The sequence below is a fragment of the Bombina bombina genome, chromosome 3 (assembly GCF_027579735.1).
Source record: "Bombina bombina isolate aBomBom1 chromosome 3, aBomBom1.pri, whole genome shotgun sequence".
Lineage (NCBI taxonomy): Eukaryota > Metazoa > Chordata > Amphibia > Anura > Bombinatoridae > Bombina > Bombina bombina.
In genome coordinates this window covers 846602941-846616113 of record NC_069501.1, presented here as the reverse complement: position 1 = coordinate 846616113, position 13173 = coordinate 846602941, and the positions used below count along the sequence as shown (strand labels likewise).

The 13173-nt window shown below is 38.6% G+C and overlaps 1 protein-coding gene across 1 annotated transcript in view; it reads left to right on the top strand.

Annotated features, from left to right (window-relative positions):
• ITGBL1 (integrin subunit beta like 1) overlaps window positions 1–13173 on the top strand; it is an 803636-nt gene that overhangs the window by 396913 nt on the left and 393550 nt on the right. The window lies entirely within an intron of this gene.

The following is a 13173-nucleotide window of genomic DNA, read 5'->3' as shown; positions in this document are numbered from 1 at the left end:
AGGTGAATGTGTACAACCATCAATTGTCAGCTAGCTTCCAGTAATACATTGCTGCTCCTAAGCCTACTTACTGTAGGTATTATTTTTAACAAAGGATACCAAGAGAATAAAGCAAATGGTATAAAAGAAGTAAATTGGAAAGCTGTTTAAAATTGTATGCATATATAAATATCCATCAATCACGCGTGTGTTTCCCTTACAAAAAAAAAAATATCCCTTTCTAAAATTATGCTAAAAAATTAAAATGCATTTGAGATTAAAATGCTAGATTCATATGTTCATGATACATTGCTAGATGGGACCCAGATTAATACTTTGGATGTGCAGCATTCTGTATGAGTTATACACTAGTTGTCTTTACTTTTTAAACCAATGTTTGGTTAATGTGTGTTTCATTACAGTTTTTGTTGACTTGATCATTTTGGCAACATTTGGCAAAATTATGTAAAATATTGATGTTGTATGATTTAAATAATTCCCCAATAGTTAAATATATTATTGTGTTTACATACATAATTTCCTTTTATATACATATTTCTTGTAATATATAGGATTCAGAATTAAATCTATAATCTGAAAAACATGTCATTTTTTGTTATTATTGTTTGCTTGTTTGTTTAACAAAAAATTCTGTTACAACTTTAAATGTTTTTTTTTCTATTAAAAGACCTAGTATACAGACTTCATATTTTTTTAAAGTAGAAAAAAATATAATTCTGTTTAACCCCTTAATGACAACTGACGTACCAGGTACGTCCTGCAAAAACTGACAGTTAGTGACAATGGACGTACCTGGTACGTCAGTTGTCTAAGAGAGTGCTGGAAGCGATCGCAATCGCTTCCAGCAGCTCTCAGGGTATTGCAGTGATGCCTCGATATTGAGGCATCCTGCAATACCCTTTAAAAAGCATCCAATGCAGAGAGAGCCACTCTGTGGCCCTCTCTGCACCGGTAGCGATGGTGCCGTTGGTGGGTGGTCGCTTACAAGGGAGGCGGTTGGGCGGCCCATCGCTCCCCGGCATCCGGTTCCTTCAAGTGCTTTGTGCACACCGGATGCTGGGAGCGTGAGGAGGGGGGCCTGCGCACGTGCATGTGTGTGTGTGCGCGCGCGCAGCAACCACTGCCACCAATGACTAATGAGAAGAGAGAGGGGGGCAGAAAACGTTTTTTTTAAAAAAAATTTTTTATAGGATCTGCTAGGGTAGGGGGATGGGGTTAGGTGGGGGGGGGCAGCTACACTACAGAAAACCGCTGTTTAAGAAAATAAAAACAAAAAAAATCAACCTTTCTTTTTTGGGGAAAACTGGGTACTGGCAGACAGCTGCCAGTACCCAAGATGGTGGCAAATAGGTAGGTTGGGAGGGTTAGAGAGCTGTTTGGGGGGGATCAGGGAGGTTGGGGGCTAAGGCAGGGGTCCATCACAGATGAATAATTAAAAAAAAACAAAAAAAAAAAAAAACACCTTTTATTTTAGTACTGGCAGACTTTCTGCCAGTACTTAAGATGGCGGGGACAATTGTGGGGTGGAGGAGGGAAGGGAGCTGTTTGGGAGGGATCAGGGGGTGGGATGTGCCAGGTGGGAGGCTGATCTCTACACTAAAGCTAAAATTAACCCTGCTAGCTTCACTACAAGCTACCTAATTAACCCCTTAACTGCTGGGCATAATACAAGTGTGGTGCGCAGCAGCATTTAGTGGCCTCCTAATTGCCAAAAAGCAACGCCAAAGCCATATATGTCTGCTATTTCTGAACAAAGGAGATCCCAGAGAAGCATTTACAACCATTTGTGACATAATTTTTCAAGCTGTTTGTAAATCATTTCAGTGAGAAACCTAAAATTGTGAAAAATTTATCTTTTTTTTTTATTTGCTCGCATTTGGCGGTGAAATGGTGGCATGAAATGTACCAAAATGGGCCTAGATCAATACTTTGGGTTGTCTACTACTCTACACTAAAGCTAAAATTAACCCTTCAAGGTCTCTACAAGCTCCCTAATTAACCCCTTCACTGCTGGGCATAATACACGTGTGGTGCACAGCGGCATTTAGTGGCCTTCTAATTACCAAAAAGCAATGCCAAAGCCATATATGTCTGCTATTTATGAACAAAGAGGATCCCAGAGAAGCATTTAAAACCATTTGTGCCATAATTGCACAAACTGTTTGTAAATAATTTCAGTGAGAAACCTAAAGTTTGTGAAAAAATTTGTGAAAAAGTGAACGATTTTTTTTTATTTGCTCGCATTTGGCAGTGAAATGGTGGCATAAAATATACCAAAATGGGCATAAATCAATACTTTGGGTTGTCTTCTAAAAAAAAATATATACATGTCAAGGGATATTCAGAGATTCCGGACAGATATCAGTGTTCCAATGTAACTAGCGCTAATTTTGAAAAAAAGTGGTTTGGAAATAGCAAAGTGCTACTTGTATTTATTGCCCTATAACTTGCAAAAAAAGCAAAGATCATGTAAACATTGGGTATTTCTAAACTCAGGACAAAATTTAGAAACTATTTAGCATGCGTGTTTTTTGGTGGTCATAGATGTGTAACAGATTTTTGGGGTCAAAGTTAGAAAAAGTGTGTTTTTTTCAATTTTTTCCTCATATTTTATAATTTTTTTTATAGTAAATTATAAGATATGATGAAAATAATGGTATCTTTAGAAAGTCCATTTAATGGCGAGAAAAATGGTATATAATATGTGTGGGTACAGTAAATGAGTAAGAGGAAAATTACAGCTAAACACAAACACTGCAGAAATGTAAAAATAGCCATTGTCATTAAGGGTAAGAAAATTGAAAAATGGTCCGGTCATTAAGGGGTTAAGCAAACAGGAAATCAGTATATCTAGCATTTCACATATACCTAGAAACAAATATACAGTATAGCATCAATACTGAGAGATACCTGTAGATAGGGATGCAGTGATAGATGAAGAGGGAGGATGAAGTGATAATTAGAGAGACAGGGATGCAGTAATAGAAGAAGAGAGAGATAAGGAGTGATAGCTGGAGAGACAGGGATGCAGTAATAGAAGAAGAGAGAGATGAGGAGTAATAGCTGGAGAGACAGGGATGCAGTAATAGAAGAAGAGAGATGAGGAGTGATAGCTGGAGAGAGAGGGATGCAGTAATAGAAGAAGAGAGAGATGAGGAGTGATAGCTGGAGAGACAGCGATGCAGTAATAGAAAAAGAGAGATGAGGAGTGATAGCTGGAGAGACAGGGATGCAGTAATAGAAGAAGAGAGATGAGGAGTGATAGCTGGAGAGAGAGGGATGCAGTAATAGAAGAAGAGAGAGATGAGGAGTGATAGCTGGAGAGAGAGGGATGCAGTAATAGAAGAAGGGAGATGAGGAGTGATAGCTGGAGAGAGAGGGATGCAGTAATAGAAGAAGAGAGAGGAGGAGTGATAGCTGGAGAGACAGTGATGCAGTAATAGAAGAAGAGAGAGAGATGAGAAGAGATAGCTGGAGAGACAGGGATGCAATAATAGAAGAAGAGAGATATGAGGAGTGATAGCTGGAGAGAGAGGGATGCAGTAATAGAAGATAGAGAGATGAGGAGTGATAGCTGGAGAGAGAGGGATGCAGTAATAGAAGAAGAGAGAGGAGGAGTGATAGCTGGAGAGACAGTGATGCAGTAATAGAAGAAGAGAGAGAGATGAGAAGAGATAGCTGGAGAGACAGGGATGCAATAATAGAAGAAGAGAGATATGAGGAGTGATAGCTGGAGAGACAGGGATGCAGTAATAGAAGAAGATAGAGATGAGGAGTGATAGCTGGAGAGACAGGGATGCAGTAATAGAAGAAAAGAGAGATGAGGAGTGATAGCTGGAGAGACAGGGATCCAGTAATAGAAGAAGAGAGAGATGAGGAGTGATAGCTGGAGAGACAGGGATGCAGTAATAGAAGAAGAGAGAGGAGGAGTGATAGCTGGAGAGACAGGGATGCAGTAATAAAAGGAGAGATGAGGAGTGATAGCTGGAGAGAGAGGGATACAGTAATAGAAGAAGAGAGAGATGAGCAGTGATAGCTGGAGAGACAGGGATGCAGTAATAGAAGAAGAGAGATGAGGAGTGATAGCTAGAGAGACAGGGATGCAGTAATAGAAGAAGAGATAGATAAGGAATGATAGCTGGAGAGAAAGGGATGCAGTAATAGAAGAAGAGAGAGATGAGGAGTGATAGCTGGAGAGAGAGGGATGCAGTAATAGAAGAAGAAAGAGATGAGGAGTGATAGCTGGAGAGAGAGGGATGCAGTAATAGAAGAAGAGAGAGAGGAGGAGTGATAGCTGAAGAGACAGGGATGCCGCAATAGAAGAAGAGAGAGAGGAGTAAGTGATAGCTCGAGAGAGAGGGATGCAGTAATAGAAGAAGAGAGATGAGGAGTGATAGCTGGAGAGAGAGGGATGCAGTAATAGAAGAAGATAGCTGGAGAGAGAGGGATGCAGTAATAGAAGAAGAGAGAGAGGAGGAGTGATAGCTGAAGAGACAGGGATGCCGCAATAGAAGAAGAGAGAGAGGAGTAAGTGATAGCTCGAGAGAGAGGGATGCAGTAATAGAAGAAGAGAGATGAGGAGTGATAGCTGGAGAGAGAGGGATTCAGTAATAGAAGAAGAGAGAGCTGAGGAGTGATAGCTGGAGAGAGAGGGATGCAGTAATAGAAGAAGAGAGATGAGGAGTGATAGCTGGAGAGAGAGGGATGCAGTAATAGAAGAAGGGAGAGGACGAGTGATAGCTGGAGAGACAGTGATGCAGTAATAGAAGAAGAGAGAGAGATGAGAAGAGATAGCTGGAGAGACAGGGATGCAGTAATAGAAGAAGAGAGATATGAGGAGTGATAGCTGGAGAGAGAGGGATGCAGTAATAGAAGAAGAGAGAGATGAGGAGTGATAGCTGGAGAGACAGGGATGCAGTAATAGAGGAAGAGAGAGATGAGGAGTGATAGCTGGAGAGACAGGGATGCAGTAATAGAAGAAGAGAGAGATGAGGAGTGATAGCTGGAAAGACAGGGATGCAGTAATAGAAGAAGAGAGAGATGAGGAGTGATAGCTGGAGAGACAGGGATGCAGTAATAGAAGAAGAGAGAGTAGTGATAGCTGGAGAGACAGGGATGCAGTAATAAAAGGAGAGATGAGGAGTGATAGATGGAGAGAGAGGGATGCAGTAATAGAAGAAGAGAGATGAGGAGTGATAGCTGGAGAGAGAGGGATGCAGTAATAGAAGAAGAAAGAGGTGAGGAGTGATAGCTGGAGAGACAGGGATGCAGTAATAGAAGAAGAGAGATGAGGAGTGATAGCTGGAGAGAGAGGGGTGCAGTAATGGAAGAAGAGAGAGATGAGGAGTGATAGCTGGAAAGACAGGGATGCAGTAATAGAAGAAGAGAGAGATGAGGAATGATAGCTGGAGAGGGAGGGATGCAGTTATAGAAGAAGAGAGAGGAGGAGTGATAGCTGGAGAGACAGGGATGCCGCAATAGAAGAAAAGAGAGTGGAGTAAGTGATAGCTGGAGAGAGAGGGATGCAGTAATAGAAGAAGAGAGATGAGGAGTGATAGCTGGAGAGAGAGGGATGCAGTAATAGAAGAAGAGAGAGATGAGGAATGATAGCTGGAGAAAGATGGATGCAGTAATAGAAGAAGAGAGATGAGGAGTAATAGCTGGAGAGAGAGGGATGCAGTAATAGAAGAAGGGAGAGATGAAGAGTGATAGCTGGAGAGAGAGGGATTCAGTAATAGAAGAAGAGAGAGAAGAGGAGCGATAGCTGGAGAGAGAGGGATGCAGTAATAGAAGAAGAGAGAGATGAGGAGTGATGGCTGGAGAGAGAGGGATGCAGTAATAGAAGAGAGAGAGATGAGGAGTGATAGCTGGAGAGAGAGGGATGCAGTAATAGAAGAAGAGAGAGAGGAGTGATAGCTGGAGAGACAGGGATGCAGTTGTCAGTATATTTATAAGAATCTCAGTAGTGTTTTCCAAATAAAATGTCAGTCTATGGCAGGGTTATAATTCAATAAATTTAATTATTATCCTTTAAAAATAAACCCTCAATCAATATGCATTTACTAGAAACCATAAAATTAATATAAATACCTGAATTATTTTTATTAGTTAATATCTATGCACACATTGGAATATATTTGTAATACCAGAATATGAAACAATATTTTACACGTTTAAAAACTATTAAGATATGCTATATTTCTTACAAAGCTCATAAAAGTTTACCTTTAACACTAGCCTTATTTACAATAGCCTTTCATTCAATTAACACACTGAGATTCCAAGTAATATACTCAGCTATTTACCCATGCTTTATTCTAACACAATTCTAATTTAAAACATCAGAAATTGCACAGATAAATTACTTAGCCTACAAGATACAAATTTGACACTATACAGGGCTATGGATACCAGTTTTAAAATACAATTTATTTCTTTATGTCTGCTACATACAGCAACAATGAATGTTTGTTTTAAATGTTTTGCATACAAAAGGCAAGCTAAGAGCTATTCAAGACTATGAAATACAGTTTAAAACACAAATTGCTCTCTTTAATCTACCAACAATCTTTTAATACTTTACCAGGATGAACACCAATCAATATCCAATATCACTCAGCAGGTTTAATCTCACCTCAGAAGACCAATAAGTATATTTTGCAATCAATGAGAAAAGGTAGACCAGCTTTGCTAGAGTAAATGGTATTTCAATTCCAACAACCAGTTACAAGTCAGCTATCTTGCCTTAAGCTTATATGTGTTTCCATCATGGGTGAGAATATGGGAGGCCCTTTTCGGGAAAACCTGCTTTGTTATTGGCCCTTACGGATCTGATCATCCCATTGATTACCTGGGAATTTCATTTTTAACAGCCTAAAAAGCCTTCTGGCTGTAGTTCTCGCATCATAACACCGGGGGCAGTGTGACAGACAAACACAGCAATACATTTACTCATTTCTAACAGTTATCCCATACAACGATTATTTGAAACAATACTATAACATTGCATCAATAAATTACAATATTAATTGTAGATTGGGTAGTATCATATCAATTTTCTGATTATTTTGATATGAAACATCATGTGCCTTTAGCATTATACTATATTAAAGCAAATTAATACTGCTAATTATTCTGAAATTAATGGCATTTATACATCTGTTATATATGTATTCACACAAATACGGCATGTTCTACATCTCCAACAAATTCTGCATGCATGAATTTTGTCTATGGTCCATCTGAAATAAAAATGTGTTATTGATCATTTCTTTTTAGGTTCACAAATATTTTTTTAAAAATACAGATGCTAAGACATTTTATACTTTCAATATATATATATATATATATTTATATATATATATATATATATATATATATATATACACACACACATTCAATTCTATGCAGTATCTTGTATTTATCATCTTTGAAAAATAAAAATATAAAAATACAGAGGTTATTATTCTGGCACAGTTAAACATTTTAGATTGACTAAAATAGTCACTTATCAAGCTTAGCAACTACTCATGTAATATTAGAAAATTAGACAATCTCCCAAATTTCTATATTCAATACATTCTGAGGCATACATTCAAATATGTTTATTTGCTGTATTTTTAGTAAATTCCAAAATTACACTATAACATCTGTTTTTGCTGGCCAAGTTTTCATTGCCCCACTTACATAGCATGGGGTCAATTTGCATGTAAATGGTTACTTTCTCACAAAATATCTCACTTAACCTAGACTATCAGGCAACGTTGTAAAAGGGTAGGAGATTTTATCACACATTTCCAGGTAGTAAAGCATATGGTCTCTTGAAATGGCTGTTAAAGTTAAATAAACCAAATGTTCTATTGTCCTCACTTGTGTGTTTAGAATACCTTTGCATACTAAGTGGGGGGAGAGCTGAACATGAGTGAAGTCAATTTTTCTGAATGAATGAATTATTTGCTACTGACTAGCCAAATATATGATTAAAATAAATATATATATTTATTAATTTTTACATATACCTTGACATAAATCCCCCTTCCAATTTTAAATAGATGTAGGACACATATATTTAAATTGGCTTAAAGTCAATGGTATTTGTAAAGGATGTTGACCGTACACATCATAGACAGTCTTCTATGTAGAAAGTCTGTCATTTTTGAGCCTTCATGTTCATCAGCTTGGCATCTTTAAAATACAGTATGTCTTTAGCGCATTTGGGGATATGACACTTCATTCTCCCTCTATGACTTGTAGTTGGGACCTAGGATGACACGCTCGCAGCTGATTGATATGGACCCATTTATCACTATGAAACTTTCCTTTTTGGGGATCCTTATTTTATAGGCTACTGGAGATATTTTGTCAGTAATGACAAAAGGACCTTTCCATGAGGGAAGAAATTTCTTCTCCCTAACCTGATCTCTTCCAAAGTTTAAAGATAAACTTCATCATTTATTTCATGTTCCTTTTTGGACGTCTTGAGATCATAATAGGTTTTAGTGGCAGTTGCAGTTTTCTCTAAATTCCTTTGAGCAAATGCAAAGGCTTTCTTAGGTTCTCCACATATTGATAGGTATTGGCAGCGTTTATCAAATTTTGGTCTGATGTACGGTACAGCAGATGCTGAGGTAGAACCATTCTTCTACTAGTCATCAGTTCAAAAGGTGACATCTTGGTAGCACTACTTGGAGTTGCTCTTAATGCCATTAGGACTAGAGGTAATTTTACATCCCAGTCTTTACCCGTTTCACTCACAAACTTTTTGAGGATTTTAACAATGGACTGGTTGTAACGCTCTATACCACCACTTGAGGCAGCTCTATAAGCAATATGGAACTTTCTTTTTACCCCTAGTATTTTCCACATTTTGGTCATCACTTCGCTAGTGAAGTGGGTTCCCCGATTGGATTCGATTCTTTGGGGCAAACCAAATCTGGAAAACACGTATTTGATGAGCAATGCTGCACATGTTTCAGCACTATTGTTAGGTGCACTGATGCACTCTACCCATTTAGTGAACAGGCATGTCACGGTTAACATGTATTTGTTACCTCTTGATGACCTTGTTACTAAACCAATAAAATCAATTTGTATATCTGACCATGGCATTACCATCCCCCTTTTCTGCAATGGCGCTCTATGCGTTGGTGCAGTGGGTTGGAACTGTGGACATATTAAACACCCTTGACAGTAGGTTTGAACATCTTTCAACATGTGTGGCCAAAAATCGTAGTCACGCAATATTTCATACGTGAGTTTGGCACCACGATGACCAGATGTGGGAGCATCATGGGCATGTTGAAGCATTAGACCTCTGAATTTAGTGGGTACTACCCACTTCTGGATGCCAGTTTTGGAGGTTCTAATTAACAAACCATCCTGTAACTTGAATTGTGATCTGGACTTCATTAAGATTCTAAGATCTTCTTTGCCAATACAATCATCTTTTGAGATGGGGTTGCTTTCAGGATCTTTTATGTGTTTATAGAAGATGCCTACAATGGGGTCTTCTTTTTGACTAGTGATCAGGTCCTCACTAGGAGAATCCTGACTCCATTGTACCAAGTTAGGTTCACTCTGTTGTTTAGCCTGGTTTCTGGTAATGGCTTCTACCTGAATTGCACCAATTAAGTGGTCAATATTAAGGAGTTCCCCAGTTATGGCTCCTTGTTTGGCTAATGAATCCGCAAGATCATTGCCTTCCTTATCAGGACCTAGAATTTTGGAATGACCCTTGGTCTTTTTCCAGTTTATGGTTAAATTATTGGATACCACCAGATTATCAATCTCGCAGAACAACTTGCCATGCTTGACTGGTTTGTTATTACTTTTCTGCATGCCATTTCTTTTCCAAGTTGGCAGGTATTCAACAAAACTGTCACGCACATAATTTGAGTCAGTTATGATCACAAATTCATGAATATCATGTTCAATAGCCATTTCAATGGTTTTTAGAACAGCAGTGAGTTCTGCAACTTGACTGGATCTTGGTCCAATGTTGAAACCTATAGATATATTTGGGAATCCATTTGCCCAAGTTATACCAATGCCAGCGACTAGTCTGCACTCATTATCAATAGTGGCATAGTAAGAACAACCATCAACATATACCCAAGGTAATGTTTGACAATGGTCCTCATTGTATATTTTATATGCGGAAAACAATTGTTCCTCCAGGAAATCATCTTCTGATAATCCTTCCCCAGGATCCTTAGCAGTACAGTCATGGAGCTCAGCAAGCCCCTGTTCGACTGGATTCTTTTTATTCTGCTTGTAGCGAATTTCTAAGGGCCAGCCTTGTAAGGAAAGAGTCCATGCTGTTATGCGGCTATTTGAAAAATTCCCATCTCTTATTCTCTCACTTTGCAAATATAGCAAAGGCTGGTGGGCCATTTCTACAATAATTTTCTTGCCCTGTATATAGCTGCGGAAATTTTTTAGAGCCCATACAGTAGATAAGAGGGCTTTTTCGCAATTGCTAAATTTTATTTCTACTGGGGATAGAGTTTTGCTTGCATAAGCAATGGCTTTGCTTACATTATCATGCTTTTGGTATAAAACAGCACTCATGCTTACATCTGTGTAACCTGTCTCTAAGAAGAAAGGTTTACCACCTTCAGGGTATGCCAAACAAGGTGCTTGTGTGAGTTTTCTCTTCAGCTCTCTAATGGCTGTTTCTTGAGTCTCACTCCAGTGCCATTTCACATCCTTCTTTAGAAGAAGTAGTAGTGGTTTAGCTAATTCTGCATAATTATCAATGAATTTGCGATAATAATTCGTCATACCCAGGAAGGATCTCAATTCCTTTAAGTTAGTTGGGTTTTTAGGATTTACTATAGCTTCCACCTTTTTCTTCTGAGGATTTAACCCTTCATAAGTAACTTCATGTCCTAAGAAGTTTACACGAGTGCGACACCATTGAGCTTTTTGTAGGGATAATTTGACACCTGCCCTTTTAAGTTGGGTGAGGACGTGTTTAAGCTCTGCAATGTGTTTTTCAAAGTCTGTGCTTTTGATTAAAATACCATCAACATAAGATAAGGTCCCCCTTTCCAGTGCATCAGGCATAGCCTTATGCATGAATACAGCAAATTCATGTCCAGAATTTATGTATCCAAAAGGGAGTCTCTGAAATGCATATTGGACCTTTTGGAATGAGAATGCCAGCTTATGCTGGTCTTCCTCGTGTACTTTTATGGTCCAATATCCCTGTGCACAATCAATGGCAGTGAATATTTTGGATCCCTGCATTTGTGCTAGGCATTGGTCAATGTATGGTACAGGCCAGCCAGACATGTACCCTCATTTGTTTAGTTGTCTTAAATCAGCACACAAACGCCATTGTCCATTGGGCTTAAGAAAACCTAGAATAGGATTGTTGTAAGAGCTGTGCACCTGTCTGATAATACCTCTTTCTTCCAAGTTACTTATGATTTCTGCAAGAGAATCATATGAGGCTAAAGGAAGTCTGTATTGTTTAACAAAGACAGGTGGTGCATCGGGATCTGTTTGTATTCTTGCAATGTGCAAGTCTGTAGTACCACAGTCATAAGAATCCATAGCAAAAATATCCTTGTACTCCATCAGGAATTCTCGCAGCTGTTGGCGTTCATCATCGCTGGAACCGCCATTAGCTAAGGATATTTGCTCTTCGACTATTTGCTGAAATCCTGGAAAGATTTCAGGCTGTCATATTTCATAGGCTTCTTCCAACCTAGAGGTGAGATCCCCTTGATTATAATTTACATTGCCCCCATGACTCTGGGTATTGGTGTAATCTTGCTGTTTGATCGGTTGATCAAATACTAGAGAGGCTTCTTCAATTTTACAGATGCCTTCCTCTGAGCTGAAGGGATAAATAGACTGAATTGTAAATAGACCCTCTGGCATAGATGCAAAGGATTGTTCTATTAACTTTTCTTCAGTTAAGTATCCTTCAAGTATTAGCCCAATTATATTATTCTATAATCCAAAAGTGTAATAACTTGATTCCAGCGCATATCCTATGGTGGTTCCCTTAGATAAGGTTATATCCTGTGGGGTCATGTTATGCACAATAATATGTATTGGAATAGTTCCAATATTTACCAAAGGAGTGTGGGCCATAGTAGCACCCAGATTTTGTATTCTATGGGAGAGGCAAATTAGTGTTTCAGAAGTTTTTAATTTCTGGCTTCTCTTTACCTGTAATGGTAAAAGAAATTTATCAACCCCAACAGGAATTATAACATCGCTAGACACCTGCATATTCACAGCATATGGCAATTGCTGGTTTGATTTCAGGGCTGCATTTTCATCCTGAAATACTTCAGGGTCCCCCTTTAACCTGCTCCAGAGACAAGAGTTAATCAAATCTATTTGTATGGCATATCTATGTAAGATATCATTACCAATGTACATTTGATTATGGGGAGTATTTAAAACTAAAAACAGGTGCTTCACTGACTTATTACCTATATAGACAGATAATAAGCACTTAGCTGTGATGTTATAGCTTTCAAACCTGTCATCCAGGCCGTTGACACAGAGGTCTTGGGGAGAAAGATATTTAATAACTTTAGGTTCAGCTATCTGCGCTAATAAACCTTCGCTTATATAGCTAGCTTCCTGTTTTAAGTTTAATTTAGCATACTTGGTTTTACCAAGGTCATGCACTTGTATAGGGATAAATAGATCCTCTTTAACTCTCTCAATTCCTGTGAGGTATTGAGCGTGGCCTCCCCCTTAGGGATTTTATGACCCCCCTTGTGGAGAGATATGGTTAATACATCGCCGTCTAAAGAAATATTTGCAATCTTTCCAGGCGAAATTTTAAAAGTATTACCATCAGAGCCACTTAAAGGAGCCTGATCATCTATTTGTAAAATAGTGATTTCAGGTATAGAGTTATTCTTGAAATGCATCTCCACATCATCTGGTTTCTCTTCCACCACGTGACAGTTATGTCGGGGGCGAGATACCAGATTTCTCATAATTGATAGGCCTTTTAACTTGTGACCAAATTACATTATTTATGCAATCAATTATGGTGCTTAATCGCTTCAGGAAATCACTATCAATAATTAAACGATCAGTTGGCAGATCCACTATAATGACAGGGTGTCTTATGACCCTGTTCCCCAATTTAAATTTTAACCAGGCAGTACCGTAAACTTTTAGGTAGTCACCCCCAAC